Raw genomic sequence first — 13,193 nt, forward strand, 5'->3', positions numbered from 1 at the left:
CAGTCTTTCTTGCAGTATCCTGGCTTTTTGCAGTAATGACAGAGATCAGGAGGCATTTGATTTTGTTTAGAGGCCCCATTTGTTGGGATTGAAAATTAAGAATTTCAGTGGTCTTTCTTCTTAGTTGAATCATCTTGGGTATGGGAGCTAGTTAGCTAAATTAAATAAATCTGGAGTTGACACAGGCTCCCATTTCATCCTTGTCCTTTTTAGCAGAAGAGAAATATCCCACTTCAGCCCAATAATGAACAGAATTAAAGCCTACCCGAGTGGATTTAACGTCCAAAGGAAGACCAGAATTTTCTTTAAAAGCAATTTGGAGCCAGCTAAAATAATCATGGGCTCATTGAACTTTTGGGCACAAGCCTGAATCTTATTCTAATTGACTGGGAAAATCCTGGGAATTGCCAAATGAAGTAGTTTGGTTATTCCTTGAGCCTGATCATAAAATTAGGCAGTAGGGGTTTCTCTGTTCCCACTTGTCATTCTAAAGACTTTTGGGGATCATTCCACTTCGCAGTTTCATCCAGCATTGGGCCTGGCCTTCACTGACAGGCATATGGACTATCTGATAAGTTGAAGAAGCCAGGTTGATAAATTTGAATGACTCTCTGAAATTCCTCAGCAAATCTGTGGGGATCCTTAGTTACTTTGGGAAAAATCTTTGACCATGGCTTATAGTTCAGCTTTGGTCCAGAGAACATGAGAAATTAAGGACTTTGTATTTGGATCCTCAGAGGGTCTGATGGTTTGTGGGAGGAGGAATTGGGGAGAGGACTGGCGAAATGGGGAAGTGGTGAGAGGATTGGAATTAGGAAAGTGGAGAGTATTGAAGAGAGAAGGACAGTACAGAAGAGAAACAGGAAGCCAGCACTGGAGACAAGGGGGACAAGGGAGAAGAAAAAAGCCTCAGAAGGTTTTCTGTTTTCTTTGGCTTGTTTGTTCACCTCAGTTAATTTAGAAATTTTTTTTGTAAAAAGGCAATTATAGAATCTTGGATATGTTTAGAAGCCTCCAGGTACCAACTAAAATAGGAATCCCATTCAGTCTATTTAATTTTAGAGCAGTCTTCTAATTTAGTTGTGAAAAAAGCAGGTAAGGGGAGGTTGAAAGTTTCTCATAATGGCCATTGGCGTTCTAAATTATCTTTGGATAAGTTAGTCCATTTAGTTTAGAATGTGTATGAGGAGGGACCATAGTTTTTGAACATAAAACCAATCAGGGTTACAGAAAGGGGACCTCTTGAGAGGATTTAGAGGATTGGGATTCCATACTTCAGAACCAGAGGTTCAGGGACCTCCTGTGTTGTTCAGTTGGTTAAGCGGCTGACTCTTGGTTTCAGCTCAGGTCATGATCTCATGGGTCGTGGGATGGAGACCCCCAAGTCAGGCTCCTCCCTCAGTGAGGAGTCTGCCCGAAAGATTCTCTCCCTCTGCTCCCCACCCCCCCCAATAAATAAATCTTAAAAACCAAACCAAACCAGAGGTTCAGAAAACAAATGAGTACTCATCAAAAAGATGATATCTTCAAGAAAACAGATCAACCAAAAGAAGAGAACTTGAATCCAAGAGGAGACTTACTGAATTAACTGAAAGGAAGAAGACAACTCATGGAATTGGAGAGTACCAGGGGCTCAAGTGGGCTCCAAACATGGTTCTGGGGGGCATTAGTTTCTCAGGGGTACCTCTCCTTCAGTTCCCACTTCTGACACCATGAAATGTCAGCCTTTTAAAAGAAAAAAGGTAAACTTCCGAGCCAGCAAAATTGAGCTTATTTGGGAATAGCAGAAAAATTGCAATTTAGGACAAACTATGGTGTACCACAGGCAAGCCCAGACAACAAAGGAGAAGAGCATCCTTTTTTTTTTTTTTTTTTTTTTTTAAAGCAGGAGGGGCATTGGGGCAGAGAGGGGATCTTAAGCAGGTCTCACGCCCAGCACAGAGCCCAGCTCAGGGCTCAGTCTCACAACCTTGAGATTATGACCTGAGCGGAAACCAAGAGTTGATGGGCTCTCAACTGACTAGGCCACTCAGGCGCCCCCAAGCATCCTTTTATAAAGGAAAGGAGGAAGTTGGGAAGGGCTTGTTTTGAACAAAAGTTTTGTTTAAAGTAGTCGCAGCTTCTCATTGGCTGCAGGCAAGGGCAGCTTGCTGTTGTTGGGCTCAGAGGAAACCTTCCTTCTTTTGGACTATACAAGCTGTGACTGCGAGTGGTACATGTGTCAGAGCCCCCCTTTCATGGCTTCCCAACTCCAATTTTGAATTCGGTTTCCTTAACACATTTTCATATTTTCCTCCTGTGTATGGTGGACTTAGACCCAAATCCAGGATATCTCCCCGCCTCCCTCCTCCCTCCCTCCCTTCTTCTTCTCTCTCTCTCTTTATTTCTTTTTTTTCTTTCTTTCTATTTATTTATGAGTGACACAGAGGCAAAGACATAAGCAGAGGGAGAAGCAGACTCCCTTTGGGGAGCCTGAGGTGGGACTTGATCCCAGGACCCTGGGATCACGACCTTATCCAAAGAAAGACACTCAGCCACTGAGCCACCCAGGTGCCCCCAAATCCAGGAATTCTAATACAGAGGCCAAGCTTTTAATTTTTTGCCCACTACATTTTGTGAAGTGTTTGGATGTGAAATGAGATCTTATTTATTAGCCAAAACATGACCTCACTGGGAACAGGACAGTGTGTAAATATGTATATATATATATGTGTTTAGAATTTTTATATGTTTGCATGTCAACAGTGTGACTATACCTGGGGAAGTGGGGTGGGTGAATAAATGCCCCAGCAGATTGAGAACAGAACTGTTGACCATCTAAAATTGAAAAGAATCAGGAAATACTAATATAAGTGTGTGATATGCAAATATGGAAGTCATTACCAGAAGAAACATCTTCAAGAATTGAAGGAGCTTCTTTGGAAGAATGGAATTCATGGATGGAGAGGAGCCAGACTTTCTGCTGCTGTCCCTTACTGCTGCTTTTGGCTGCGTCCCTTACAACTATATACCTTATGTTCTGTGATGTATAAGTACATAATTAAAAATCCTTTGGCAAGGATAGCTTAAAGATGTGTTTTCAGAATTGTAGAGCTCAAAGGACTACAGAGATTGTTTATGCCCAGGTTTTTCATTTTGCAGGTGAGGAAACTGAGGTATGGCAGTTCAAATGTTTGTCAAGGTCCCATGAGTATAGAGACAAACCTCTCCAAATGCAAGTTCATATCCCTCCCCAAGCAGGTGGAAGATTCCCCCGTGCTTATTATTTCTCAGTTACCTTTCTTGGCAATTCTCTTTTCTGTTTTTTTTTTTTTTTCCCCGAGTCTAGTTTTTACAGTGTTCAAATAGGTTACAAAACCGTGCATCCAAGAGTAGTTCTCTCAAGTCCTCATATTTTCCTGTATGAAAAAGCTTCAATATCTTTAGAGTCTGCAGACTCTGTACCTTTAATTCCGTAATAACTTTTGATTAGAATTAGAGATACTTAAGGCAGTTTGTCTGCAACTATTTAGAAATTTAGTTGTATTTGATAAATACTAGAATTTGGGCTGAACTTTTATCCTGAGAAGCTCTGACTAACTCAGGGGGCTTTTCCAGTATCTGTGTGTTGCTTAATTTTGAAGTTTGAGAATAAGGATGAAACCTTTCCAAAAGAGAGGAAGAGATGGATGTGAATTTTAGAGCAGTTATCGAAAAATTTTGGGGCGCCTGGGTGGCACAGTTTGTTGACCGTCTGGCTCTTGGTTTCTGGTCAGGTAGTGATCTCAGGGTCATGAGATTGAGCCCCAAGTGGGTCTTTGTTTTCTGAGTGTAGAGTTGTAGATTTTTTCTCCCTCTGCCCCTCTGCCACATTCTCTGTCTCACTCTCTCAAATAAATAAATCTGAAAGTTTTTTAAACCCTATGTTTTCTCTTTATCCTAGGTTTTTCTCCTACTTCCCTTGAAGTATATCAGTAACATAAAATAAACCTTTTTCTGGTTATACACATAATATATATTATTCTGTGTTCAAACATTATAAGAATATGTCATGTTGAAATTTAAAGTGCCCTGTAGTATTACATTCTAGAGAAACTGCTATAAATATGTATATGGTTTTTCCTCCAAATTTACCTCCATATTACAATATTACTGTGATTGTTAATCACTACTGGGGTATTACTAAACAACTTTCAACTTGGTTTTTATTTTTAGCTTAATAGATCTTAAGGGTATTTCTGTGACTATACATACAGAACATTCTGGCTATATAATATTACATCACAGGTTATTTAAACAGCTTCCTATTGTTGGAAATTTGGGTTGTTTCCCATTTTACTATATTAAGAACAGTGCTTTAGAGAACATACTTAAAGTACACTTGTGTGTTTTCTGTACGAGAATTTTGTGAAAGTTAAAGACATGAAAATATTAAATTTCTCTAATTTACACTTCCCGTAATAGTATCCCTCCATTTAAAATTATATTAATACCTTTTTTCTTAATGTGTAAGACTAAAGATAGAAATGATTAATATGTGACCAGACACTGAAATGGGAGGTCATGGTAGCAAAGGCTCTGAGCTTTTAGGTGGGTCTTGCCTCATTTCCACACATTTCAGGTTCTTTTGGTTTTAATATTTTCCCCAAGAGAACATAGTAATTGATAACAGCTATAAAAATACTCTGCAGTTGGTGGACGAGCTGCTAATTAGTTTTTATGGAGCATAGTTTTTTTTTTTTTTTCCCCAAACATTTTCTTAAGAACATTATTCTAGGACATGCCTTTAAGGAGTTCAGAGAATCCTCTAGGTTTTGCAGACTACAGAGTGAGTGTATTTTGGCTCTGCTTGTGGTGTTAAACTTTTACCTCTGTGGAGTGGCGCCTAGAAGTGTCTGACTTCGGCTCAGGTCATGATTCTGGGGTCCTGGGATTGGCCCCCTCATTGGGTTCCCTGCTCAGCTGAGGAGTCTGCCTCTCCCTCTCCCTCTGCCCCTCTGACTTGTGCTCTGACTTGTGCTCACTCTCAAATAAATAAATAGAATCTTAAAAAAAATTTACTTCTGTTGAAATATTGATAATGGGTCAATTTTAAGATCTTTAGATTTATAGAAAGTGCCAGCAATGGATTTTACTTTTCTGTGTGTGAAAAATGTGAAATAAGATACTTTGGCTAAATTTCATAACACAGGGTCATTGAAGCTGGAACATTTCAGGAATTCCTGTGGCGAAGTTTTTATTGACTATCTTAGAGAATAGATTAATATTTTCATTGAGTCCAAGCTTTGTTCATAACCATTAAGTTAGAAGATTATGTTTCATTCTTCAAAATGAGTGTCTTCTGTTTGGTTTCTGTTCATGCAACTTATACTTGGAGTTCCAATCACTTAGGATTTTCTTTGTAATATATCAAAATGAGTATAGGAAAAAAATATAAATCTACATAGACACATATGTGTGTATACATATGTTTATACATTCATGTATTCATGTGTAAGTATATAGTGATATAAGCTGAATTTTAAAAATGCCTTTAATAGATCTGTTAACATGGATATTTTGTGAATCTTCAAAATGAAGATGATGTCTGTCCATATTGTTTTATTAGGGGAACTGTTTCTTGATATTTTTTTCTATGAAAAATTTTCTTAATAAAACTATTTCTGGGACGCCTGGGTGGCTCAGTGGTTGAGCATCTGCCTTTGGTTCAGATCATGATCCCAGGGTCCTGGGCTCCCTGTATGGAGCCTGCTTCTCCCTCTGCCTGTGTCTCTGGCTCTCTCTCTCTCTGTGTCTCATGAATAAATAAATAAAAAATCTTAAAAAAGAAACCAAACTATTTCTTAGTATATGGAGAACTTAATAGTTTGGATATGCTTTCAGTTTGATCTTTTGTGGGAAGACGCAGCCTGTCTAATGTATTCTTGATTATTGTCTATTCTGTAACATGAAGTCAGTTTTTTAAGTTGAGTAAAGTCTCTCCTACTCGTGTGTATTACAAAATGTTGACATTTTTGCTTATTCTCAGCAAGATGTAGTCATTTAAATGCATATGAAAAAATCTGACAGCGGAGTTTTGTTGGCCTTGATTTGCTTCATGAAACACTATTTACCTGAGTAGTATTAAATACTTAATGGTTAATGCAGTTTTTTTTCCAGATTGTATTTATTTATTTGACAGAGAGCAGGGAGAGTGACAGGCAGAGGGAGAGGAAGAGGCAGGCTCCCCATGGAGCGGGGAGCCAGACAGGACTCAGTCCTAGGACCCCAGGATCACGACCTGAGCTGAAGGTAGATGCTTAACCCACTGAGCCACCCAGGCACCCCAGTGAATGCAAATTTCTTATCAGTCTGATTAAGTTTGATCTCTGAATTTCCTGCTGGTACTTCTCCACTGTATGACTGTTTGGGACCTTGCACATCCTATTTGAAAAGCAGACCCTGGAGTTTCTACAGATGAATCTGCTGATAACTTGTATTTAGGTAGTCTGGGCCCCCTCTTTTCCCCTTAAAGTAATCCTACCTCTTGATCATGTTTTAGGGTTAGTTTGTCACTGAGGAGTGGTCATTCCTTTCCGGTGAATCACAAAATGAGTAGGTTTGATGAGGCTTCCTGACTCAAGTCTGACTGACTCAACCTGCTGTCCTCCAAGCTTGTTAGTTATAGGCATGGTGGGGGTGGGGGACAAACTCTCAACTTGGCTCTCTTCCTTCTGTGGATAATTTATAAATCTGCATCTTCCTTGTTGACCTTTGGAACCTTAGGCTTGCTCCTCCAATTCTTGCCAGAGAGATCTACATTTGGATCCAGATGTCAAATTAAATACAGGGTGGCACTTCAGAGTAACTTCCATGTTAATCACCAGTAAAGTACCTCATATTGAATAGAATTCAACATGTGTTTATTTGTAGATGATCTACCTCTTACTATCAGTCAATTACAATATTTTAAATCTTATTTTTGTTTCCAGGTTTTCTTTCTCTAATCCATTTTCATGCCATAGTCAGTTTGATTTTGTAAAGTACAGCTTTGCCCATGTCACTAATCACGGTCCTTTGTAGTCTACTGGTAATAACTCAGCTCAAAGTGGGATGATTAATTTTATGTGCCAAATTGACTGGGCCACAGGGTGCCCAGATATTTGGTTAAATAGTATTTTGGGCATGTCTGTGAGGATGTTTTTGGATGAGGTTAACATCTGAATCAGTATATTGAGTAAAGCAGATTGCCTTTGTCAGTGTGGGTGGGCCTCATTCAATCTGTTGAAGACCCAAATTGAAGAAAAAGACCAAGTAAGGAAGAATTCACACTCTCTGCCTGACAGTCTTTGAGCTAGGCCATTCATCTTCTCTGTCTTTAGACTCAAACGTGGACTTGAACTTGAGCTATATTATTGGCTCTTTTGCTTCTCCAGTTTGCTGACTGTAGATTGTGAGATTTCTCAGCCTTCATAATTGCATAACCAATTCCTTATAATATCTTTCCTTGTAATAAATATCTCTGGTGTGTGTGTGTGTGTGTGTGTGTGTGTGTGTGTGTGTGTATAGATTCTTCTATTGATTCTGTTTCTCTGGAGAATACTGAGAGATAGGCAAGACATCCATCTATGATCTGGTGCCCTATGCAGATCCTATGTCCTGGTTGCCATACTGGTCTGTTCTCATTTGTGAGCACATCCAACCTATTCTTTTCTGTCCACCTCTACTGGGAGTAGCCCTTCCTCTTTCTAGTTATTTCAATGATATACATTCTTCAAAGCCCAGTTCAGAGCCTGTGACCTGCATTATGACTTTGGAGGCTATCTTTGGCTATACCAATTAACTGGCATGTGAATCTCTGGACTGAAATTTTACAGGCTGAGTTACTTTTTAAGTAATGTTACTTTTTATACATAAGACCTTCTTCTAGATTATAATTCCTTTAGGATCCGGATTAAGGTCTCTACTTCCAAATCCTCCACTGTTCTTGACCTTATCTTTTACTTAGTAGGTGGCCAGTGATTGATTGTTCACTGTTTTTTTTTTGTTTGTTTGTTTGTTTTTTAAGCACTAAGATCTACTTAGGGAAGTAAAGGCTAATGTGGGGCTTGCGTGCCCACACTCTGTCATGAGCCCATGGAAGAAATGTGTAATTCATTTTCCACAAGACCCAGAAGTCTTTATCAATGCAGTACTCCAGGGAGATACTGCCAGTTTGGGGTTGTTACCAGAAATGAAACCTATATATCATCCTTGAACTTTCCTAAGAAAAAAACTGAGTCCTAAAGTCCCGTTGAATTAGCCCATTCCTGAGGTGCTGGTTTGTAAATACTCTTGCTGTTCCCTGCTTGACTCTTGTCTCTTATTATTCCCTTTGCTGTGCTTCTGGCTAAGTCTTTTTATATCTTCCTCTGTAAATATGCTATATAGCACATTTTGTCAATAATTTTGAACAAGGGTGAAGGAGAAGAAATATGAAAATGAGCTGTGTGTTCCTAGGCAATTTGGATTTATCAAATTTTATGCAAATTTTATTCAAGCAGAGTATGATTTTCTTCATTTTACCTGCAGTTGAATGCAGTTTTTGAGGAACAACATTGGAAATCTGACCTCCTTCTGTTCTTTGGTTCATCCTTTAAGCTGAAAATATTGGAAACCCTACACACTTTCCATCTCCCTTACCCTGCTCTCCTGCAGGTATCTTCTAAAATATTAGAATTTACTTACTCTGTGTTTTGTTTATTGACTTTCTCCCTGAGTAAGATTATAGAGCTCTATTAAGTACAAGGATATTTGGCTATGTTAGTATTGGTGTTCTTTGGCCATGTATCCCAAGACATAGACCTGTACCAGACACTGAAGAAGTATTTGTTGAAATGAGTAGGAGTTTGCTCCTTTGGAGCTCCTTACCCCCACCATTTGTTGCTTTGTTGCTTAGCCTTTCTCTTGTGTCCTCTGAAAGGTCTCCCTTCTTTCCTTCCTGTTACTGAAGATCACCTCTCTCCAGACCGGGTTAGTTCTTCCAAACCATACAACTACCTATTCCCCAGATCTGTTCCTCTGTAATAATCACATCATAACAGGAGGGATTTGTCATCCCCTAGCTGTTCATGGTTTACAAAGCACTTCTACATATATGATTTCACTTGAGGCATCCCTGAGTCTGTGACAGCTTTGCATTCTTCAGGGGCTTTCACCAAAGTATGCAAGTGAGCATAATCTTGTCCTACCAGGAGATGCATTCTCCATTATGTGCCAGGTATACCTCCCCTAAGCTGTGTGGTTGCAAAATTACGTGTGACAAGCATGCCTCTTTGATATCTTCTGGCCTTTTAGTTAGGGACGGTCATTCTGTTCCCAGAAGAGCGATTATGTGGTATAAAGTCCTCAAGGAAAGTGATAAAAATGAGAAAGGGTAAAAAAAGAAACTACATGAACATACATTTATGGGAATCTCTTCAGTGGAGGGTACTTGGCTAGATGCTGAAAAACTGTTGCCTCAAAGTTAATTTGCTAGCAAGAGCTACACCTGTCTGGAGGGAATTAGGAGATACAAGCTTGAACCTGAGGAAGGTGGCCTGAAGGATGTGCAGATGATGTAGGGATGAGAACTGGTGGCTTCCGCATTCTCCACCAGGAAGTTGCCTTTACTGTCTTGGCCTCTCTCCTTCTTAGCTGTGAAGATGAAACAAACCATTTTCTTCCTAAAGGCCCTCTGTTCTTGCCTCCAAGCCATGGGAGTACTCAATAACTATTAGCATCTAATGATGACACAGGAATATTCCTCTGAGCAATTGGAGAGCTGTAGGCGTGTCACACATTGACAGGTACTCACAAATCTCTTTTTGCTGTTTTGAAATATCACTGCCAGGGGAGTTGTATACAACTTGTTCTGACAGAGTGGTCTTAAATATTCATTCCTTTCACCTATTTCTTTAAGAGAAATGCCAGCATTTAGTCTTCAGGCTGCCAGTAGCAATTTTGGCAAAATTGTATTATAACTTTTTTAAGATACTTATTTTCAGATAACTCATTTATGTAAACATTGGTATGTTAATGTTATTTTTAATGATGGAAGAAAATGCACTTTAAGGTTAGTGGAAACTCGGAGGTTAAATGGAAGTCTCTGATCATTTATGCTCTCTGGTAGTTTAAGTAGCAAGGATTTATTATTGTGGGAGGCAGGATGGCAATTTAAATCCAAATCTGGTTCAGATCTCTGCCCTGCCATTTAGTGAATGTGTGACTTTGGACAAGTTATTTTCCTTTGATGAACCTTAGCTTCCTCATTGTTAAGTGGAGATAAGCATGCCAATCCCATGGACTTTCCCAGAGAATGCAAAATAACAGTTGCGAAGTGCTTAACATGGGAGTAAAAATCAATGCACGGTAGTTGTTATTTATGTGCCAACAGGCTCTATTAGCACCGTTCTGGGGACTGTTGGGGCGGTCAAGAGATGTATAAAATCTATGTCTGCAAGGCCACAAAAGATGGCAACAGGTATTTAATTGACACATAAAGAATCAGGACAGTAGGTAATGAAGTGTTATTTGTACAGAAAGTAAGTATAAGAAACAAGAAAGGCAGAGGTCACTGTGGTTAGTCTTCCAAGAATCATGGTGGCGATTGTATTAGGATTTCTTTGGTCATAAATTATAGAAATGAAACTGTACAGAAAGGGAAATTATTGGCTCACGTGGCCAAAGTATGGGACAAGTGAGGCGAATCTCGGAAGCCCAATCTGAACATTTCTATAGTACCAAGACTCTTTCGTCTCTTATCTCTCCTTCTCTTGAGGTCAGTTCCCTCCGCAAGGCTGGGGCAAGGCTGCCAGTTAGCCAAAAGATCACCCAGAAAGGGGGCCTGACATTTTCCCTTAGTCCAAATCTCAGAATCCCAGGGCTGGCTCTGGTTGATCTCTCTTGGGTGACATCCTTGTCCTTACGTCCGGCAGCACAAATTATTTGGTAATTGGGAGCCCCAGTTAGAAATACATAGTTGCGGTGGGGAAGGGGCACAGTTTCCTAAAAGAAGGATTGTGCTTTTCTCGGAAGAAAGGAGGTGTGATGGACAGCCAGAGCAGGAGGTGTTTTTACTTCTGGAGGGGGAAGAGGACAGCTTTAGCGGGTTGCCGGGAGAGAGACAGATGTGAAGAACACTGAACCAGAGGCACAGAGTGTAGAATGAGAAGATGATTTGTATTAGTGAAATAAGATAAAGTTGTCTCAGAATGAATGGTTTGTAGTGGTTAGTTGAGGAGTTTGGAATGATCTGATAGGGCATACATCCTAAGAACTGACATCAGATTGATGTGTTCTATTGGGTCCTGGCTGTTATTTAAAAATAGGTTTTATATTGTAGGCCAAGTATTTGAACTGGTAACTTGAGAACGAAGTTAAGTGTGGTTGGAAAGTTGCACTCATTGAGTGTAGGTAGACAAGGTGGTCTTTGTAGTCAAATACTTTGTTGTGTTCATCCTGGCACTACCTTACAGATTGATGTTATCAAGCATTTATATACCTTTCCTGTAAGAAAAAAAAAAGCCAAAAAACTGTATTTCAGAGTAACCAAATAGTTTAAAAAATATCATGTTTTTAGAAGAATTCTAGCTAATAAATGCAGGAGAAATGATACAAATAAAATATAACCATTTTGTTACCCCTAATGACATAATAATAGATCTAGGGAATGGTCACCAGTGACCAAGGGTCAAAGGGTGATGGCAAACTTTATAATTGATGGATTAGGCTACTAACCCCTGACCCACTGATCAATCTTAAAGTTATAAAAAGAAAGAAATAGATATAGGCCTCCTAATTTGCTATGATAGAAAATATACAGAATCTTCCATGAAGTTTTTTGTCAAAAAAATAAAAAACAATGTAATTCTGATCAAACCATTATTATATTTAACTACTAGTTTATAAGAAGCACAGGAAAAAGAAGACCATGCAAAACAATACCATACAGAGAAAATCAGCCAAATCCAAGATGTAGAAATTTTTGTAGCACAAATTACTCCATTTGTTCAATTAATAAGTGACTGGAAAAACAGAGAGGGAAGAGAAGCTATCATTAGGAGACTTGAGATACATATCCATTATGTTTGGATCTTGATTTGGATAAATTAAGAAGTTAAAAATTATAAATAGAAAATTATGAGACTATTTGGTCAATTTAAACTCTGGATATTGGATAAATTAGAGGACTTTAAAAAAGGAATAATAGCAGCTCCTGGGTGGTTCAGTTGAGTGTCTGACTTTTGGATTCAGTTTGGGTCATGATTTCAGGGTCATGAGCTCAAGCCAAGCCCTGCATTGGGCTCCAGGCTCAGTGTGGAGTCTCTTTGCCCCCTCCCTCCCTCTCCCCCTCATGCTTGTGCATGAGTGCACACTCTCTCTAAAATTAAAAAGAAAAAAGGAATAATAGTGGTATTATTATTTTAAAAGAGTTTTTGTTTCTTAAAGATGCATGCTAATTTTTTTTTTAGTTTGTATGGTATGGTATTAGTTTCCTATGGCTACCTTAGCAAATCACCATCTCCTAGGTGGATTAAACAAGAGAAATTGATTCTCTCATAATTGTGGAGGCCAGAATTCTAAACTGAAGGTGTTGGCAGGCCATGTTCCTCTGAAGTTCTAGGGGAGGTGGCTTCTGGTAGCTGTCCTTGGCTTGTGGCTGCACCTCACTGCTTAGTCTCCCATCCTCTTCTCTGTGTACATCTGTGTCTGACCTCCTGCTGCCCCTCCTGAGAACACGTCATTGTATTTAGAGTCTCTTCGGGTAAATGAAGATAAATTCCTCCTTAAAACCCTAAATTACAATCACACCTTTTGCTATAGAAGGTAGTATCCACAGCTTTTGAGGATTAGGAAGTGATCTACCGTTGGGGACCATTTATTCTGCTTACCTTAGATATGATATATGGCATTTGCTTTGGCTTTCAAACAACCCAGCAGAGGCACGGGGTGCAAGTGAGAGGTAATGACTGGCTGAATTAGGATTGGCCATAAATTGTTAATTTTTAAGCAGAGCAATGGCGGTTCATTGTACTGTTCTCTCTACTTTGTATGTGTTTGAAAATTACCATAATAAAAAGTAAAAACAAGAAAGATAAACTCTCAGGGCAGGATTCCTTAGTGATCAGTTACTCTCAGCATCCAGACAATATATATCACATTAACCTCTGATTAGCACAAACCTTAATTTTTTTCTGTCAGTGAAAATTAGGTAT

The 13,193-nt window shown here is 39.2% G+C and overlaps 1 protein-coding gene across 7 annotated transcripts in view; it reads left to right on the forward strand.

Annotated features, from left to right (window-relative positions):
- FAM160A1 (family with sequence similarity 160 member A1) overlaps nucleotides 1-13,193 on the forward strand; it is a 232,600-nt gene that overhangs the window by 8,533 nt on the left and 210,874 nt on the right. The window lies entirely within an intron of this gene.

Source organism: Canis lupus, chromosome 15 (assembly GCF_011100685.1).
Source record: "Canis lupus familiaris isolate Mischka breed German Shepherd chromosome 15, alternate assembly UU_Cfam_GSD_1.0, whole genome shotgun sequence".
NCBI classification, from domain to species: Eukaryota; Metazoa; Chordata; class Mammalia; order Carnivora; family Canidae; genus Canis; species Canis lupus.